General features: G+C 39.9%; 1 protein-coding gene across 5 annotated transcripts in view; it reads right to left on the bottom strand.

Moving 5' to 3' along the window:
• The window catches only part of nectin1b (nectin cell adhesion molecule 1b), a 207,474-nt gene that overhangs the window by 47,058 nt on the left and 139,902 nt on the right, over positions 1–20,514 (bottom strand). The gene's annotated exons all lie outside the window — the stretch shown is intronic.

Genomic DNA, 20,514 nt, shown 5'->3' with positions numbered 1-20,514 from the left:
TTAATTCTATTTTGAATTATATAGAATACATGGAGGTAGATAACATTTTTTACATGCTTACAGCAATTTGAATGTTGCCAAGTTGAAGTTTGAAGTTTGAAGTTTTGGCACTGTCACCTTTTAATCATATGCAATCTTTACTCATCCCTTGTTTTCATATACTTTGATTACAATATAAATCTTTTGCAGCTGGGGACTATAAATCCAGACACCTTCAGGGGGTTGCATTTGTAGAAACCCCAAAAACGACATCTCTGTTGAATATTTGTATTTTCGTCAATTTCTCAAAACTAACCTCCGTAACATAGGCCTGGTTTTGTGAAAACGCATTACAAACACTTGCTAGGAAAATGCGTTCTTATGAGCCAAGGGGGGGGGCATAAGTCACATGATTTGCAATCACGAGCGGTTGGAACAAAGATAAGGCTTGAACTCTGATATGTGCCAGGTAAAATAACAATTTACAGCATTGACTGAAATGCCATCTGGTTTCTTTGGTGATGTGTTCACGCGCATGTCGAAGCTGTCGGCGTGAGAGTGTTCGCCGGGGACCAATCAAAGGCCGAGGGCGGCAAATTCTCCAGTCTGTAAGAAAGAGCCGCCCTGGTGATGACTCTATTATTATGCGGCGATCCCTCCCTGCGCTGACAAGACAAGGCCTGGCTCGCCGCTTACCTTGATTCGCTAGCCATAATGGCGGCGCCTCAGAGAACTATCTCTTGTATGAGCACATGATAGCGTGATAACGAGTCCTTAGACGACACAATGGCCGCCTCGCAGTGGGCCAGGTGTTACTTGACGCACAATCTCAGCATTTTCAGCCCATTCTGTCCTTTTCAAAGACCTGATTTCAGTGACCCCCGCCGGGTCACGGCTCTCTATTCATATACTGTACAGTATTTTTCTGATAATTCTCAGATTCAGAAGTTTGCAGAGAGGATGAGTGGAGCCTTGTGTTCTCAAAAGATAATTGTGTAGATGCTGAAACATTAAACAACAAGCATTAAACAATGCCCGCGTTATTTTCATTGTTCTATATTCAAAATACAATACTTTTTCGAGAAAAGTGTAGTTTTGTTTTGTATATTTAAAACCACATATCAGGTTCTCGACTCATAATTGCATAACTCATAGACCAGACCAATTTTCATTCTTACATCTGTGAAATAACTCATATGGGGGCCAAATACAACTCAGCAATTTAACAGCAATATAACAAATCAACTCATTCAATCCCAAAGACAAATTTTTACACTTTTTTTTTAAGAGTCCAGACCTTCAGTCCCAAGTTGTTGTTTTTTTTTCCCCAAATTTTTAAAGTTTGACTAAAGAAGAGTCTGAAAATAGTTCGCACTAAATGAATGCACACACACACACACACATATATATATATATATATATATATATATATATATATATATATATATATATATATATATATATATATATATATATATATACATACATATATATATATATATATATATATATATATATATATATATATACATACACATATACATATATATACATACACACACACACACACATATATATATATATACATATATATATATATATATATATATATATATATATATATATATATATATACATATATATATATATATATATATATGTATATATATATATATATATATATATATATATATATATATATACATACATACACACACACATATATATATATATATATAATATATATATATATATATATATATATATATATATATATATATATATATATATATATATATATATATATATATATATATATATATATATATATATATATATGTGAACATTTATTATTTGCCATAATGGTAAGGTTTGCTTCCAATGACTGTAATCTCCAATGACATCCACCTAGCCTCACACATCTTTTGTGTGACAGCGTCTCTCCAAAAATATGATCAGCCTTGAAGCATGTGATCTAGCTGTAGCATGGCAACAGCTAAAGCCGCGGCCGCCACCGTTGTCTCGCAGCGTTGTGCCATTCGCGAGCCAATGGGCTGGATTTCATGGGCCCGAATGCAAATGGCACAAACAATAGTCTGTTGTGTAAGCGACACACACTCGCACACGGGTCGGATCAGAATGGCGTTTCCCCGTCGCGGAGCCTGCCGGCGTGGAGGATTTGGACCCGGCGGCGCATGGAGGGAGGCGAGCCACTGCGCTTCGCAGGTGCCATCAAAAATTGAAGCCCTCATTTTGTGTACATGAGCTGCATCCGACATCACAAATCCTCACACGCAAAGTCCCCCGGGCTCTTGATGAAGAGCTCGTTTTTTGTTTTGGGTTGTTTTTTGTTTTTTTTTGAAGGGAGGGGGGAGTTCTGAACAGCACACACCTTGGCTTCACGTTCAATGAGGCGGACGTGAGCTGGCGTGACCGGACAGAGTCAGGCGCTTGTTTTGTTTCTCTGCCGCAGTCAACATGTTTTCAAGGACAACGCTTTCATGCAGAGACACGCTGATGAAAAAACACCATGCACTATATATGGAAATTTATATTGATAGCTCTGGAAATAGACAAAAATATTTAGTGCTCAAAACGAGAATATTTGTGGAGTATTTGTTTTGATGTGAGTTACGTATTTTGTCCATTTTTTGATCTTTAAATCAAAGCCATTTCACATCAATAGGAAATCATTGAAAGAAGACACAAGGGAGCTGAAATTTCACCAGATGGTGACAACACTTGAGCGATATTTCGTCCTATCCTTTGATCTTTACAAAGGCAAACTAGTCTTATTGCCTTTAAATTAAATCAATCATTAACAAAATAATCAACAGATTATTGATTATTCAAATAAGGCGTTATTCCAGTTCTCATATCTATACAGTATACATTGAAGATCCCAAAACTTGATATTTTTTTTTAGACCAAGATAGAAAAATCACCACTCTGGTTAAGTTTTGACATGAGTCAAATCTTTTGGCTCGGCATGAACTCCCCACCTCGTCACATTTGCTCCATGAATGCCCAGCAGTGACTCACCACCAAATTTGAAAAATTACCTTGTGCAGTGCTCAATAAATGGAGGACTTTTTTTTTTTTTTTCCACGTCAAGGGAACAGAAACGCGGGGTGCGCCGGCGGACCGCGGCGACCGCTGAGAAAGTGGAGGCAAACACCAAAAGTAGTCATTATCCTCACCTTGTGTGCGGCTGTAAAACACACATGGGTGAAAATGAACAGGATGCTGTCGGTGAGTTTGTTTGTGTGTGTGTGTGTGTCTCTAAATGAAGCCACTGCACAGCAAGATATCAAAAATGCCAAGTGGATCAAGCCATAAACCTCAGTTTGCTTTGACCTCGGTGACATTAGTAAAATTAGTAAGATGCACCACACTCTCCATTCAAGAGCGGTCTCAAATCACACATTCAAAATAGGATGTTGACCAATCAGAGCGGCTGAAAAAACGTCAATCGGAAAAAAGACGCTCAAATGAGTCAAGTGAAGTCCCACACATAATTTCAAGCCAGCCATATTGAGTTATTACTTAGGTGAGTCAGAATTTAGTCATACCATGTTGCTAATTTGGCATGTTTATACTCGCTGTTTGTGCTTTTTGACACTAATTCATTTACAGTCGTTTTTTTTTTCACTACATAATGTGTTTCTCTTATTAATGCAATATACGGAAGTACCTCTACCTCTATTTTTCGTCATTGGAGCCACTTTTGACGTGTAAATAGCCTAATGTGTTCCAAGTCCCCCAAAAACGCTCCATTGGAGCCACTTTTGGCGTGTAAATAGATTAATCTGTTCCAAGTCCCCCCAAAACGCTCCTAAATCATATTAAAAAAAAGAAAAAAAGAAAATGCACCATATATTCTAACAAATACATATTAGAATGACATAAGCCATTCCAAGCCACCAAAAATGCTGCTAAACCCTTGAAATAAACATTTAATAGTAATAAAAATGAATCAAAAATTGCAACAAATAGATATTAGAATAAAACTAGTGCATAATAATCATGGAATTCAATCATGCTAATTCATGCTAATTTGATGTTAGCCAGATTGGGCATCCTGAACGAATCATTTCCATATTGTCCATGACTCCGTCTTTTTGTTTCAATGTATACAAATACTCCCCAACCAACGAGCAACTTACATTCGTTAGCTGAATTTGTTAGAAAGTTCCTGGTGAAATTTCCAAAAAGTCAACAGGAAAAAAAATTAACGTCAATAAGAAAAAAAGTTACTTACGAGGAGAGTAGCTCAGGCAGAAAAAGATGATCAAGGTAACCGTTTTTACTAAGGAATGCTTCCGGAAAAGTATACTTCAAAATAAAAACATTCCAAGGCAGCGAACGTCATACACTTCTGACTAGTAACATTTTACTTTGAAGCAATGACTGGCCTCATGACATTTCCTGCCTAAATATAATGGATGCAGGATGCCCATCCTTCGATGACTGTCTTTCTTGCCTGGGTTATTTTATTGTTTTCTGCCTCAAACTAACCTGTCACCTGAATAAAGTACACGATTTTTCCCTTTGGCCGTCTTTGCAAAAAAAATCACTGAGCTGCACTGCTATTTTCTAATAGGAATTTCCAGTTGCTAACTGTGAGCATTTTCCAATGGTCATTTAGCAATAATGCTAAAGGAGCTTCAAATCGAGATTGAAACGACTAGCATGGTGGCTAACGGGTTAGCTAGCGTTAGCTGACTTCCCTAATGTCACAATAGCATTATCAAAAGACACCTATTTGACACTTATTTGTTTGTTTAGCCCCTTAGGAAAGAAAAAAAAAAGCCTAAAAATATAAAGAACACAAATATTTCAGGCTGTTATTATAGGGTCTAATATTGGAGCTACCTCCATTGTTTTGTGTAGAGTTGTACTGGCCTGAATTGAATTTCATTAGCTAGCGAACCAATTGACCTGTGAGTACATTTATATGTCAGTGAAAACAAAAGAATACTTTTTGGATAAAAGTGAGCCATCCAACTCTTTCATAGCAGGTGTTCAAACTCAATCTAGCTGATGTTCAAATATGTCTGGCAGCCGCCGCGGAGACATTGCAATTGATTTACTATAAGTGTAACACAGCCAAGCGTGCACATCTGACCTTGGCTTATTTGCCACCCTCCTCATCCTCAGTTATTGTGTGAAAGAGAAAGAGCTCATAGAACTCTGCACCCTGAAATATTTTTGTTCCTTTTTAAGATTATTTTCTTTCCATTCCTCACCCGATTCAAACTCCTAAACACAAAATGAAGGAATGTGGGCTGCCATTTTGTCGCATTGCCCACATTCAGACTTTACCGCATTACCGCTACGAACTGTTGAGATCATTTAGCAACCAAGAGAACTCTTTATGATCATCCTAAAAATGTTAATTTTTAAATCTAACCAAGAAAAAAACGTCGGTGATGCTATTCGATAGGATAGCACCTTCATTTGTGGCTAAACAAGACCGAGTATTAACAGGCTGTTAGACTGCTTTGTTAGACTCCACACAAAAAAACAGTGAAGCAATAAAGCCGCAAAACAAGCGGTGATGGAACACGAAGTTCAAAAAGGATTTGGCAGTCATAATTTGAATTTTAATTCATTTTAAGAGATTGCGCAACATCTCGGTTCAATCTCAGCTACTCGGCATTCACCTCCAATTTCGGCAGACTTTGCATTCAGCCATTTTATTCTCATCTTTTTTTTTTATGCAGCCTCCTGGAAGGCGGCATCAACCTTCATCCCGCCGCGCACGGACTCGGCCGCTGTTATTCGCGGCTGCGCTTGATGTATGAGCAATTGTTGCTCTGCACGGCACGCAAACATCCATGGCTTCCCGAGCGCCCGCCCGCTTCCTGTCGGCTCCGTCGGGGCCCCCCGAGCGCAATGATGGATATGTCATGGAGCATCACGCTTCCCACGCATCCCCTCAGGTGCAGCCTCGTGTGTTCAATGACTGCAGACCGTCGCCATCGCCGCTTCACCACCGGACTGCGAGGGACTCGGATCTCTGACGTCAAAAGCCGTCAATGGCAGTCAGTGAGTTAAAAAAGAAATTAATATCACTCAGAATGTATAACGCTTCATTACTTTGAGTAAAAACACAAAAACACCTTAATAGTTCTTTCCTATTCAGCCACATGCTGCCGATTTTTTTTTTTTTATCCGCGTTCCCAGCAGGTGGTAGTCGTTGTTTCCAGGAGATCCGGCTCACTGAAATTGATTAGTACGCCCCTCCTGCCGTCACCGCCGCTGGACATTTATTTTGGATAACAACACGCAAACAGCAAATTGAAGCCATTTTTACCGGGGGTGGGCCGTTGTGTTAGCATGCTCCCCACTGAACGTTTTAGTCACGCATACCAAACCGAGCAGGTGGGAAGTCAAAGGGTGGGAGGGCCACCTGGAGATTGAGGGGAAAAATAACCGGGGTCAATTCTCACATACGAAAGGGGTGCTTAAGCCGTGATGGAAAAATCGGATGGAGCAGTTGTTATGTGCTCATAGCACCACTAGGGGCGCACTAGTTACGACGTTATAAAATTAGATTTGTTCGAGTCATTTTAAAATGGTCAAATATTCAAGTAGGTGGCATGGATTTATAGTGCGGTGGTACCTTGGGATTTTTTTGTGACGCGCGCTGTTGTTCGGCACATTTTTTGCGTTGACTCGCAAGCAAACGAGGATACTTTTTCCTCTGACGGTCGCATACAGAATGTTAGTCTTAAGGGCCACATTTTTATTGTTGAACTAATTAAACATTCCTCAACTCAATCGATCAAGCAAGTAATTATTTATGGTCTATATAATTCATTTATTTTTCAAACAACTGCTGATGTTTGAGGTGATGATGCAAATATGGATTTTTTTTTTTTTTTTTAACTTTTAACGCCCTTTAACTGAACATGTAAATTGGTTCCAAATATCTGTTATTGTCCTTGACAAAAAAAAAACATTGTTCTATTGCTACTAAACATAAATTAAAGGAATGACACATCTTTTTTGAAGAACTTGCCCTGTTAGCTTAATGCTAACAAACAGTGAAAAGCCAAAGAGAGGATAACGAACAACAACATTATAGCAACTGGTATTAGAAAACAAAAAAAGCAGACAATTTAAGCAAATACTAACAAAATCTATAGGCATATATTCTTTATCATCTGCAAAGAATGCCTTGTATTACTGCGGTTCCCTAAGCAGCAGTGACAGCCTTCATGAATATTAATATTATCTTCCTGAGCCTTTTCATTTGTGTCCATTGTTGTGTCCATTTTGTCTCAACAAACCACGAGACATCATTAGAAAGGCCGGGATGTCCTCTACTGAGTACACTAGGACTTAGGGTAGCTCCAACGAGTCAAAACTTAAAAACAAAATGAAAAAAGGTACAAATGAATAAGCTGGGTCTCAGGAGGATATATTGCCCCCTTGTGGCACACACTAGAAGGGGCAGGACAATGTACATTGAGTTGAAGCAGAAAATATGGTGAAAATTGAAGTCTATCATATATTATCAATATAATATTACTATGTGTTATTTTTTATGTTGGTATTTTAGTAGGTACAAGCTGTTGAGCAGGTGGAGTCTTTTTTCATGAAAGAGTCAACATTTGACCACTTGCTGTCCCACTGGAGCCAATTGGCTGTTTTTTGTTTTTTTTTTGTTCTCTATCGTTTCCACTCATATCAAAATGGTGCCGCAGTGGCATGGGAACGAAACGCTTGAGGGTCTGGCATCTAAACCGGACAAACGCCGCTCCAAGTCCAAAACACGCTAGCGGCCGCGCTTGCCGCGTGTCAGCAACCCCAGTCCAGGTATTAAGTGGCTTTTATCACCTCATTGGTCCATGACGTGGACCTTATGTGTGTGTACGAAAGAGCAAGCTGTTTGCAATTAATTAATAAAAATACACCCTCCGCCGCCACCATTTTCAACACACACACACATTTTGTAAACGCTGCAGGGCCGCCCAATAAAAAGACAGAAATGTGGCTTAATGGAGTTCATAAATCTGTATTTCACGCTGCCAACTGCGAGGAACGCCAACGCCCCCCCACCCCCGTGCCCCAATCCCTTACAGTACCCCCCCCCCCCCCTCCCAATCTCTTTCTGGAGTTAGGAAGTAACCTCGTTAAAGTTTCCACAGCTCTCTCCGCTGGGAACTGGAGGCTGCTGATGTCACCTTCTTCTTCTACTTGTAACCCCCCCCCCCCCCCCTTCCCTTCCCCCTCACGCCCCCACCCCCTTGAGGGCATCACTCACAAAACCACCTTGGCCCAAAATGGACATCGCAGATGATTGCTGTTCCACACAAGCCCACAGAGGGCAGCACTTGATTAGGCTCAAATTGCCAGCACTTAGCAGAGGTGGATAAAATACACTGTAAAAAGTGTAAAAACACAACTGAAACAGCAATTAAAGTTGGAAAAACGTTAACATATAAATGATTGACATTTATGGCATTTTATGGCACTTTCAAGACATTTTGCTGAGTTGTTTTTATTCGCTGCTAAATTCTCTATTATTAATTCGATTACCAAATAATTTTCTGTGTACAATTGTCCGGTTTGAGATCAAGTCATGCGGGGGTCTCAATAGTTAAGCAATCAAAGAAAACACTAGGGGGAGCCCTGGAGCAAAAAGGACCCGGTGGTCCTTACCAAGCAACAGCATCAGCACCAAATTGAACTATAAAAGTGTGTCAATGTTATGTTATCCGCACGCTGCTCTAATTCAATACGCGGACGGCGCTCCCGTTACAGTCGCCAGCCAACAAGTGCATGCATCATCACTAATCTGCAAACCTGCTTCCCAGGCGCTATCAAATGAGCTCCGGCTCTCCCTCCCCTCCTTTCCCTTTCATGTCCCGGCCTCCATGTTTGGAATGTTAATGCCAGCATCCCTTTGCGCTTCCTCATACACGCACGCACACACGCACAGAGGAGGTTTTCAATCGTAGTGGGGACGTGCAATTGACATAATGCATTACCGAGCCCCTGTCGCTAATCTTAACCTTTACAACAGATTGCCTAAGTCTGAATCTAACCTCAGCCAAAATGCAATACCAACCTATACTCTAAAAACTGGTCTCAAACCTCAAAAAGAGGTCTGAACTTTAGAATCCACCAAAATGGTCCCAGCAAGCCCGAGATGTCCCAAAAAAGATTGTAAAATCCGGAATTTGGTCCCCACTATGTAGCAAATGCCAAAGGCTTGCACACAAACACAAGGGCACATGAGCATGTACCAGGGGGATTTTCTATGTTAGTGGGGACATGCCATTGACATAATGCATTTCCTAATCCCTACACCTTACCCATCACAGCAGGTTGTCTAAGTTTAGGGTTAGCCCTTACTCTAACCTCAACCAAAATACAATTCAAACCTATACTCTAAAAGCGAATCTTGACCCTCAAAAAGAGGTCCAAACTTGTGGGGTCCACAAAAAATGATGTCCCCCAAGATTTCCCCACAAACGGTTAAAATCCATAATTTGGTCCCCACATGTAAAAATAACAAGAGCATTTGCACGAGCATGTACATCTACACACACACACACACACACACACACACACAAGGGATGGGATTTTTTTCTATCGTAGTGGGGACATGTCATTGACATAATGCCTAGCTCATAACCCTAACCTTAACCATCACAAAAGGTCGTCAAACCCTTTCATTAACCTCAACCAAAATCCCATTCAAACCTGTACACCAAAAGCAAGTCTTGTCACAAGTCCACGATATCCGTTAAACCAGGAATTTGGTCCCCACATGGAAGCATGTACAAAGTGCACACAAGCACACACTTACACAGGCTTTATTATCATAACAGATTGCCTACCTTCAGGGTCAGCCCTTACCCTAACTTAAACCAAAATCCTATTAAGACTTATTCTCTCCAAGCAAATCTCGACCCTCAAAAAGAGGTCTGAACTTGTGGGCTCCACCAAAATGGTCCCCACAAGTCCAAGTTGTCCCCACAAAGACTGCAAAACCGGCATGTGGTCCCAACATGTAGCAGACATCAAGGGCTCACACACACACACACACACACACACGTGCAGACGTTCCCTCGGAATGTGTCAGCAGAAAGTCTCCACGTTCAGGTCACAGCTAATTTTCTCCGGCCAGTTAAAAGCCGACGGAGCAGCTCGCCGGCGTTCCGCACAGGCACTTTTCAATTGCAGCCTTCGGAGGGTGGCGGGGTGGGCTAGGGGGGCTTATAGTGAAAGACCCCCAACTCCATCTTTTCCCTCGCTAAGCCGCCGTGTCACAACGCGCCGGAGTGTATTCATACAAGCTCGGGACATTTGTATTCAGTGTCGGAAGTACAGCTCGGTAATGCTGCCGTTTGACGCGTCAGGCGTGTATTACTCCTTTCGCTGAGATTTGCATTTCTGTGGAAGCCGAGCCTTTCTGCGTGCTCTGACTCAGAGGTGGGCAAAATATGGTCTGAGGCAGCCGTATTCAAATGAGAGTATGGGGTTTGAACAGAGATCCTGGAAGTATCGGCCAATCCAACTCGATGCTTTTTTTTTGACAGGAATCGTACGTTTTTCTTTTCGAATTAAAAGCAAATGAAATGGAACGTGAAGTGACTTATTGCCAAATTGCCTTACAAATGAGTCCTTTGCAAAAATGTACGTTTTATACAGGCGCCAATATTATAAAACTGATGAATTAAATACACTTAGAAATGTTGTTTCAAAGTTTAATGATTAGTCCCAATGACGTATTTTTCTGATCTTCTGGAGTTGCTAAATAAAATACACCCTAACACTATTTTGTCCAATCCTTAGCTCTTTACATCAAAGGCAATACACAACAAAGAAAAAGCATTATAAGAAGACACTTAGGGAGCTGAAATTTCACCAAAATGGTGACAACATGTCCAAGTTCAAAATAGCGCAATTACTTAATTATCGCACAATTGTGTGGCATTCCTTGACTAGAATACTGCGAGAATGATGCGGGAAAAAGAATGACCCGAAATGGTCAAAAAACCACACAAGGGTTAAGATAACCAAATTCTAATTTTAAACGAGACACCGATGCCCCAGAACTATTTTAAGCCTTTATTTTTTTGTCCGGAAATGCTTTGCGCTGATTGGCTGGAAAAGAAAAAACAAATTCACGGGGGAACATCGCACAACTGTGGGGCATCCATTACTAGAATACTGCGAGAATGATGCGGGAAAAAGAATGACCCAAAATGGTCAAAATACCACACAAGGGTTAAGGTAACCAAATTCTAACTTTAAACGAGACACCGATAGCCCAGAACTATTTTTGATTGGCTGCAAAAGAAAAAAAAAAAATTCACAGGGGAAATCATTGAAAGAAGGTGGACAATTACTCATTTAAGTTGCTTATGACCATCAACCAATGAGTTCACTCCTTTGTCGTTATTTTTGCATCCTTTGTTACCTTTTTTAACGTCAGGCGCAAGCGTGCTATTTGGACTCCACCTGCTGATTAACCCAATTCAAAGTGGCCCATTTGTCGCTAATAAACAACGCCGCTCACCCATCGCGGCTTAATGGCGCGTCGGTGACAATATCGCAACGCAATTAGCGGCTCGCGACAATCAAAGGCGCAAAAGCCAGCGCGGCTTTTGTTGTTTTAACGACTTGTTCCACCGCACTCGGTTTGACGCAATCAAACTGAAAATAATACAACGCGTACATTTGGTTTGCAAGGTTACGCAGACATGAAAATAATGGAAAGAACCCGCTGCAGTTGAATGAGGATTAGGAATTTTTGTTTTTATACTTTGAAAAGAATTTTCAATAAGAGTCTGAGTCCGATCCATTTTTTGTTGAGGATCTGGATCAAGGTGTTAATTTTGCAGAGAATCTGAATCCATATTTGCAGAAGATATAAATGAATGGGTGAATTTTGTTGAGGAGCCGGACAAAGATTCAAGATTTCCTGAAGATCTAGATCCTGGTGAATATCTCTGCAATAATATGGATAAAGATCCATATTTTGTAGAGGATCTGGATTAAGGTGTTAATTTATCTGAGAATCTGAGTGTAGTTCTAGATTTTTTTCTGGATCTAGATTGTGTGAATTTTCTTGAGAATATGGACAAAGATTCAAGATTTCCTGAAGATCTAGATCTGGTGATTATCTTTGCAATAATCTGGATAAAGATCCATATTTTGGAGAGGATCTGGATCAAGGTGTTAATTTATCTGAGATTCTGTATGTAGATCCACATTTTCTTCTGGAGCTCGATTGTGTGAATTTTGCTGAGAATATGGGCAAAGATTCAAGATTTCCTGAAGATCTAGATCCTGGTGAATATCTTTGCAATAATCTGGATAAAGATCCATATTTTGTAGAGGATCTGGATCAAGGTGTTAATTTATCTGAGAATCTGAATGTAGATCTAGATTTTCTTCTGGATCTAGATTGTGTGAATTTTGTCGAGAATATGGACAAAGATTCAAGATTTCCTGAAGATCTAGATCCTGGTGAATATGTCCGGTTAATGATCCATATTTTGTTGAGGATCTGGATCAAATTGTGATGGTGACCTGGATAAAGGTGACAGTTTTGGCGATGATCTGAAAATAGATCCAGATTTTTCGTGATCTGGATTAAGAAGATAAAATCCAGATTTGTAGAGAATCTGGATCAAAGTAAGAATTTAGGTGTGGATTTGGATACACTTCAATTTTGGTGAGAGCCTGAGGCTTTAATGAGAGACTGTAATGAAGATCTGCACAAAAATACAGATTTTGTTGAAGATCTGGTTCAAGGTTGCAATTTTGGTCAGGATCTGGATCAAAATGTACATTTTTTTTTTTGCTGAGGATCTGGACATTTTTTTATGAGGATCCAGACAAAGGTATAATTTTTACGAGACTTTTTCGGAATAAATTGTGACAAAGGAGCTTTTCCCTCAACACAGACTTTGTCTGTTTCCATGAATAATTTCAAATAATAAATACGTGCCTCGCCTCCCTGCTCCTCATTTGCGTCGGTAAAAATGTGAACGATCCCGACATGAAGGTGACATTACGACGCAATTTTTCAAAATAACGAAGCCACCGATCAGCATCGTTATCCTGCCTCACGCTCAATTAGGAATTGAGAAAATATCAACATCAGTCATTAACAATTTAGCACAGTCTCCTTCATGGATACTCCTTATTCACATTTTTTACACCTTGACATCAATCACTCAGAATTCAATTAATAGGAATTATAATTAGAGTGCACAGTGCGTTATCGTGATTGGATTTTGGACTGCGGGAAAAACGACACCAATCACATTTTTTTGTTACAACTGAGGGAACAAATTCATTTAGATTGAACGTGCTGTCAAATGACATGGTATATATATATATATATATATATATATATATATATATATATATATATATATATATATATATATATATATATATATATATATATATATATATATATATATATATATATATATAAACCACCATCAAATACAATGAAATATATATTGATGAGAAGATTTACTTTCGAACGTGGTAGTTACAACTCAAAATTATGAAATATATTTTTTAAATATGGCCACTTGGCTCTCAAGTCAAAGAGAGTTAACTCATATAATCCCAAAGACGTGTTTATATGTCTTTGCAGTCCGGACTTCGATGTACAACATTACTTAAATAAATGACTACCTTGTGTCTTTTAGTACTAAATTCATCCGTTAGGTCCTAAAAGTTCTACTCCTAAAGGTGCTTAATCAATTACTTTAGTCCTTAATTACCTACTGAATGACCTAAAGTATTTGCTTATGATAATGTATAAAGTAATTGATTACTTTAGTACTCCGATACCTAAAGTGATTGAAAGTGAGCAAATACTCGAGTACCTTTAGTACTTGGAGTGATGATTACTTTAATATTCGTCAGCATAAAGTACTCAATTACTTTGGTACTTAATTCATTATTTTTTGCAATGTCTTTCTTCTGATTGAGCCCAGTCGGAAGACTAAATGTAATAACGACATGAGACCACCAGGGGCAGCAAAACGTAGCTGTTACGACAGTTTTCATCCAGACTCTGAGACGTATAAACAAGCAATAAAGTGCAGTTTGAACAGACTGTGTACTCCTCGACTGGAAGGTAAAACTCCTTGAAGTAGCACTAATACGCACTCGACTGTGATTTATGGGATGCCGGCAAGCTAGGAAAAAAAAAAAAAAAAACAACATTTATGCCCACCAAATTTGGCACACAAAAAAGACGAATCAGCAGCGACAAGCGGTAAACTTTTGAGCAGAGTCGATATGATGGAAGGGTACATTGTTTTTTTTTTTTTTTGTTTTGTGCAAAATAAACTCATGGCTAATGTGTCTGCAGAGCGCACAAGTGTGGCGGAATCCATTAAAGCAGCAAAAAATACAATAAAATCTGATCCGAATGGCTGCTTTTATGCGATGACGCACAACCAAAAGAAATAGATGATGACATGGAACAACAAAACAAGCAAGGGAACAATTTAGACACAATTTACAACTATTGTTTAGCTAAGTTCAACGCATCGTCTTTTGGTGGAACTGAATCACAACAAATATTTGTTGTCTGTTGAACCGACTCAGTTCTAGCGACAAATATCAGTTCATATTCAATATGTCTGATATTTTTTATCGCATTAGCTAAAACATGTTCGATCTCCTCCTCAAAATGACGCTATTGTGCTAAATAAGCATGTAGCTAACAGCTCGATGCTGTTTTTTAATTGAATTTTCGTAAGGTTAAGATTATAAATTGTGGCAAAGCCCAATTAAACAGAATAGAACTGATTAGAGACCATTTACAACAAAACAGCGCTAATGTGCTAACAAAGCATATAGCTAACAGCTAGCCTCTGGGTAAAACGATGCAGTTTTATTGAATTTTGGGAAGATAAAGATTATAGATTGTGACAAAGCGCTACTAAACAAATACAATAGAAGTGATTAGAAACAATTTATAGGAGTGGTAAGAGACATTTAATCTCTCAAAACATCGGCTTTTCTTTGTAGCTTAGCAGTACCACTTCTGCCTTGCGGGATATGTTCGCAGTCTGCATTTTGAGTAGGAGTTGTTAAGTTTTACCGCATATTTTAAAATACACATTGAGTACTTGGGGTAAAATGTTGAGTACCTGTGAACTCCCACTTGTTTGCTTCATGCGTTTGTGTCAATTCAAATTTTAATGACGGTATACCTTTTGAATTTGGTGAGAATGTGTACAAAGTCGCATAGAAATGATCATGATGAAAAAGAAGCAACAAGCTAGCTTTGTTAGCTTAGCTGGCTTAGCGTGCGCATAATTCAGACTCTGGCCAGTGCTTTGCTGTTATTGGCCAACTTTGATTTTAGGGGCGTGGCTTCATAACTGGCTCGATTGCCAATACCTCCAACGGGGCCAAAAAGCGACAATAAAAGTCAAGTGTCGGGGCTACAAATTAAGATTTTTTTGAGACTAATGTACCCCTAAATGTACTCACCAGCGCACCCCCGTGAGCGGCGCCAGGAGACGCTATGCTCATAAAGTGCGGTGTGGTGTTTGCAATGGCAGCGCTCTGCTAGCTCTCCCGGCGCCTTTGCGACGCCGCTCATGTCACGCTGATAAAAACGCACGCATATGCGCACATTCATCTTAGCAGAAAATGGAGGGGGGGGGGGCAGACAGCTGCTGATTTCTGGCTCACGTTTGAACTTGTGAAAAACATGAAACCACAAAGTACAATTTGAAGGCTATTACCGTCACACCGATGAATGATTCACCATTTTTTTGGGGGGGAGGATCGACACGCTTGTATGAAAACTCAACAATTTTTGCAATGTGTATTTTTTTTGTCAGGGTTTCTAAAACTATTTTGGGTCCAGGACCAAGATCCCCTCATAATTCTAATACAAACATGAAATAACTAGCATGTAGTGCCTAAACATTGTATATTTTCTGGGGAAAACAGTCAATTCATATTTTTAGCTGTCATAATGTAAATAAAGACTCCCCCGCCAAAAAAAAAAACATTACGAGAACAAAGAAGAATTTTTTTGGGATGATTTTTATTTTATTTTATGAGATTAAAGATATTTTCCAAGGTAAGATGATAATAAAGTAAGTATATGAGGGATAAAAGCCAATTTAGGAAGTTAAATTTCTGCCCATAATATAGTGATATGTTCCATGCACTCTCTCTAGTCTTAACATTGCATTCTGATTAATGTGAAATAAATTTCAAAAAATAAATACTGTTTTTACAGTATAATACTGGCAGCTTCGTTGCCAGAGAAGAAATTTCCTGTTGAAAGGATTAATACAGAAATTGGGGGAAATGCATGATAAAACATCGGGTTTTCAATATGGCCAGAATTGAGAATATTTCCAATTTTGAATGGTAGTAAATGAGCCCGACATGGGCTAAATTTGAAACCTATAGGGTGTACCTCTCGGCCTCCTGTTTGCAAGCATTTAGAAGAGATGGCAGCATGGCATATTGAAAGTCGTCATGTTTTGACAATCTATGCAGTGTTTTAGCCTCATGGTGTTTTTTTTGTATACTTTTCATCACACATCAAAACCATCAAAAAGCCCAAGTTGGGTCAAAATTCCCCCCAAAGGGGTATAGGGTTTAGGAACGTTTTTTGGAACTAGGCTGTTTACATGTAAAAAGTGACACTATTAACGAAAAATTTCTGTTACAAACTGACTTCCGGAACGAATTAACTTAGTAGAGTACCACTGAATTGTATTATTTTTAACTCAACATTCGTGAACCAAGGGCATTCGAAGACCACAAAAACGTAACGTGAAGCATTCTCACTATTACTGTATTCGAAACACAATATTGAGTTTGTTTTTACAGCATAAATATGTGGTATTGTGTAGGAATGTGTGTACATGATACATATCTTCTTCCCCGAGAGATGCAGAGGGGGTTTGTTGTGGATTGGTGGGGGGGGGGGGGGGGGGGGGGGGGGGGGGGGCATAACACAAACCAGACCTGCCCTGTGATGTGCATCCAAATTGCTTTTTAAGTTGAAAGGAGGTAGCGACACAGATCTGTCGAAGACCACAAAACACATAACAGGGGTGACTATTGTGATTCTGCATGCATACCAGCCGGCCTGCCGCCCAGCTGAGCGCCCCCCCACCCCCCACCCCCCACCCCCACACACACACACACACACACCTCTCGTAGACGTTCAAAGGCACTGCATCGAGCCGCTCAAGCTGCTGACTTCCAGCGCTAAATACCGCCAGAGAATCTCAAGACTGGGCTGCGGTCGCGCGGAAAACGATCTGCGGTGGGAAAACTGTGAGGGGAGAGAGCACATAGGGAGGGGGGAGGATCTGTGGTGGGGAGGTGGTCTGGTGGGAGGGGTTGTAAAACCTTCCCAAGAAATATAAAGTTGTGCAAGTCTTTTGGAATATAAAATAAAAGCAGTTTAGCATTACTGTAAAAACAGCCACTTGGCGATGCAGTTTCTTTCTGCGAAGGTAGAAATATGGACCCCGCTCATGACGACAACGAGAATTTTTCACGTAATTTGTCTGTGTTTGAATGTTGAGCGACATGCTGCTTCACCAAAATGACGACTGCTCGCGTGGATAGCAAACAAGCCGATAAGGACGAATTAGTAGGCATCTGTTTCCAGCACCAGGTGGGCCTTAGTAGAAGGTTTCAATCCTATTTGGCAAACAGAACTTGTTGTGTTAAACTCCAAAGCCCCACTGCCATACGGTGTTCCACAGGGTTCAATTTTAGGGCCCCTGTTGTTTTCATGGTATCTACCGCCCCTGAATTCCACCTTAACTCTTTCAATCCCGAAGGAATATTTTATGTTTTTTTTTCTAAGAGTCGAGACATCAATTCCAACTACTTATTTATACTTTCAGCAGGAATGATCAGAAATGCATGAAAAACACCAATTCGGGGGTGTTTTTGGTAAGGATTAGCACTTTAACTCTTTCAGTGCCAAGCGTTATTGGAAAAGGAAACATCTAGAGGGTCTGTATATTTAGGATTTTCACTCACCTTTCAAGGCCAACAGAACATTGTGGGCTATGTCTATGTAAATATGGGTGCTGCCATATGAAAGACTGACTTTCATTCTTCAGTTAGAATTGATGTAGGTAATAGCTGTGTTGTAAGTGAGGAAATACTGCCACCCAATGGTCACAGTTAGCACTACTGTGCCCAGTTGGCTTGTATTAGGTAAGCAGGTCAAGGGTGTCAGCTCTTCTCCATAAAAAACGGTATTTATTGTTGTTATTACCATTTTAAAAGACAAGTATTCTTGCTTATGGCACTGAATGTGTTCGTATACTTAAACTCTCCAAAATTGGTTTTGAATGACATATGCGCTTTAAGACAGAATGATGTGCCATTTGTGTCTGATTAATAATTACATTCTGCAAATAAATTTGTAGTGGTATCTTTAGGCGTATTTTACTCAGCAACTAAAGAAGCTGGCTCATGTAACATCGTCTGTTTGATTCCTGGCTCATCTGCTGGAAAATTACATCACTAATTTCAGCGTGCCAGTGAGTAAACCCGCTACAACACAATTCACCAAAAAGTTCCAATTAATTTGCTCTTAGTTTAAAAGCGAAAAATTACTGAAGGGAAAAAAACATAATATAGGATTTGCTGAGACCTGCAGAAACGTTTTTGAAAGGTCAGGTACCCCCATGTGAGAACCACCATACTGGGTATAAATCAGTGCTGGACGTTTTGAAAGTGCTCGACAGATAAAGTCGAGATTTTCATTCGCGTTTACGCAATCGGACTCGCAAAGGCTCCCATCAAGACCGAGTGCATTTGAATGGCTCGCAAACGGTATTAAAGTGCATCTTTGCAATACGACGGCGAGGGATGCAGCTCTATACATCATCAATATCCTTTTGTCGCGCGATAAAGAGAAAAGCATATACAGTACACACAAACCATTATAATCCCCCACTGCGCCGCGGAGACAAAAGCAATACGGGATTCTTCTTCTCTTGGATCGTTTTTTTTTTTACATTGAGAAATCACTCGGTTGTGGTAAAAGAAAAATTAGGGGCAAAAAACATGCTATTATGACCCTGTAAAAATATCCTTCATTATTCTCCGGCAGCCTTGGAACAACACACACACACACACACACACGGACGATGTAGCCAAAGCGAACACACGCTAACCTTGACTACCTCCACTTGTCCACTAAAAATAAAATCCAAGACAGGGATGATTGTTGGCTTCCAATTTCATTTCCACCGTATTTACCACAGTATCAGAATCGCTGCCGGCCGCCGATCGCGACGTCAATAGGTTAAACCGTACAATCTGGAAGCTTTTATTATCCAACATGGCGGATAACCCCCAAGTCGTCCGCATCTCTATACGGTTTCCTCCCCTTATCCCCTCGTCACTTTACTCGAAGTCGAATAAATAAATAAATAAATAAATAAATAAATAAATAAATTCAAGCCAGCTTTCTGGAAGTTTGCCCCCCATCCAAAAACGGTCTGGGTTTTGGCAGGCAAAACGATAACACCGTTTGCTCGCTCGCATATTTGAAACACGAGAGCAGCTGGGGAGATGACTCACGCGCGCACACAATGCTCGCTTATTCTGAAGTCCCGGTAATGAACTCGACCTTTAGTCCAATCGCGTCTCCCGCTGAAATTCTTAGCGTCGACTCGTCCAACTAAATAAAGTCGTATCGGAATCAAAAACAGGTCACTTTCGGCCTTCTTAATCCATTGTAATAAGGGAAAATTGTAACAAAGGGATGCGGGACAGATGGGCCATAATTCCTCAAATATAAAACGCACCTGTGTATAAGACCAACTCTTCATTTTGGGGTCAAATTTTGTCAAATAGCAATGCAGAATGAATCTCGTCTTTTTGTAAACTTCATATTTTTTCCGCGTTCGTATCCGTAAGTGATATAGTTGTTGCGCGTTAAGTGTGTTTCAGATTCCCCACATTGTGAGCGGCCAGTGAACTCCTCGCCAGCGTAGCTTTGAATGCGCTCGAAGATGTTTTGTTTTCTCTTCTACCTGACGCTGCTTGAATTTATTTTGCCATAAATACCCAAATTTACGCAGCATCCGTGTTTCGCCAAGTTTATGATTGTGTGTATATTCCAAAAGACCGCAATTAATAAAGGAGTCAAATGGAATTGCGTTCTGCGTTCTCTAACCAGTGCACGCTTAATCGAATCAGCTGGAGACAGCATAACTTTTACACGATCCTCTCGTTTTTAATAATATTTTTAGGTGTGAACAAGGATGGACTCGAACGGTGGTTCGGTCTGCTCGCTTCTTTTATTGAAAATAATGCCATCAGCTAACATGCGCTGCTGTTAGCATGAGCTGCTGTTAGCATGAGCTGCTGTTAGCAGCCAGTGATGTTAATTTTAATTCTTTTTATTTCAGGTATTTGGTTTTTTTTTTTTCAGTTTTAGACTAACCTGTAACTCGTATAAACACTGTTAAAAGTAGTTAATAGTTGTTGGAAAAAAAATGCTGTTTTCTTTTGTTA

Source organism: Hippichthys cyanospilos, chromosome 11, assembly GCF_059441005.1.
Source record: "Hippichthys cyanospilos isolate Australia breed blue-spotted pipefish chromosome 11, RoL_Hcya_1.0, whole genome shotgun sequence".
Taxonomy (NCBI): domain Eukaryota; kingdom Metazoa; phylum Chordata; class Actinopteri; order Syngnathiformes; family Syngnathidae; genus Hippichthys; species Hippichthys cyanospilos.
This window is presented reverse-complemented; position numbering and strand designations above follow the sequence as displayed.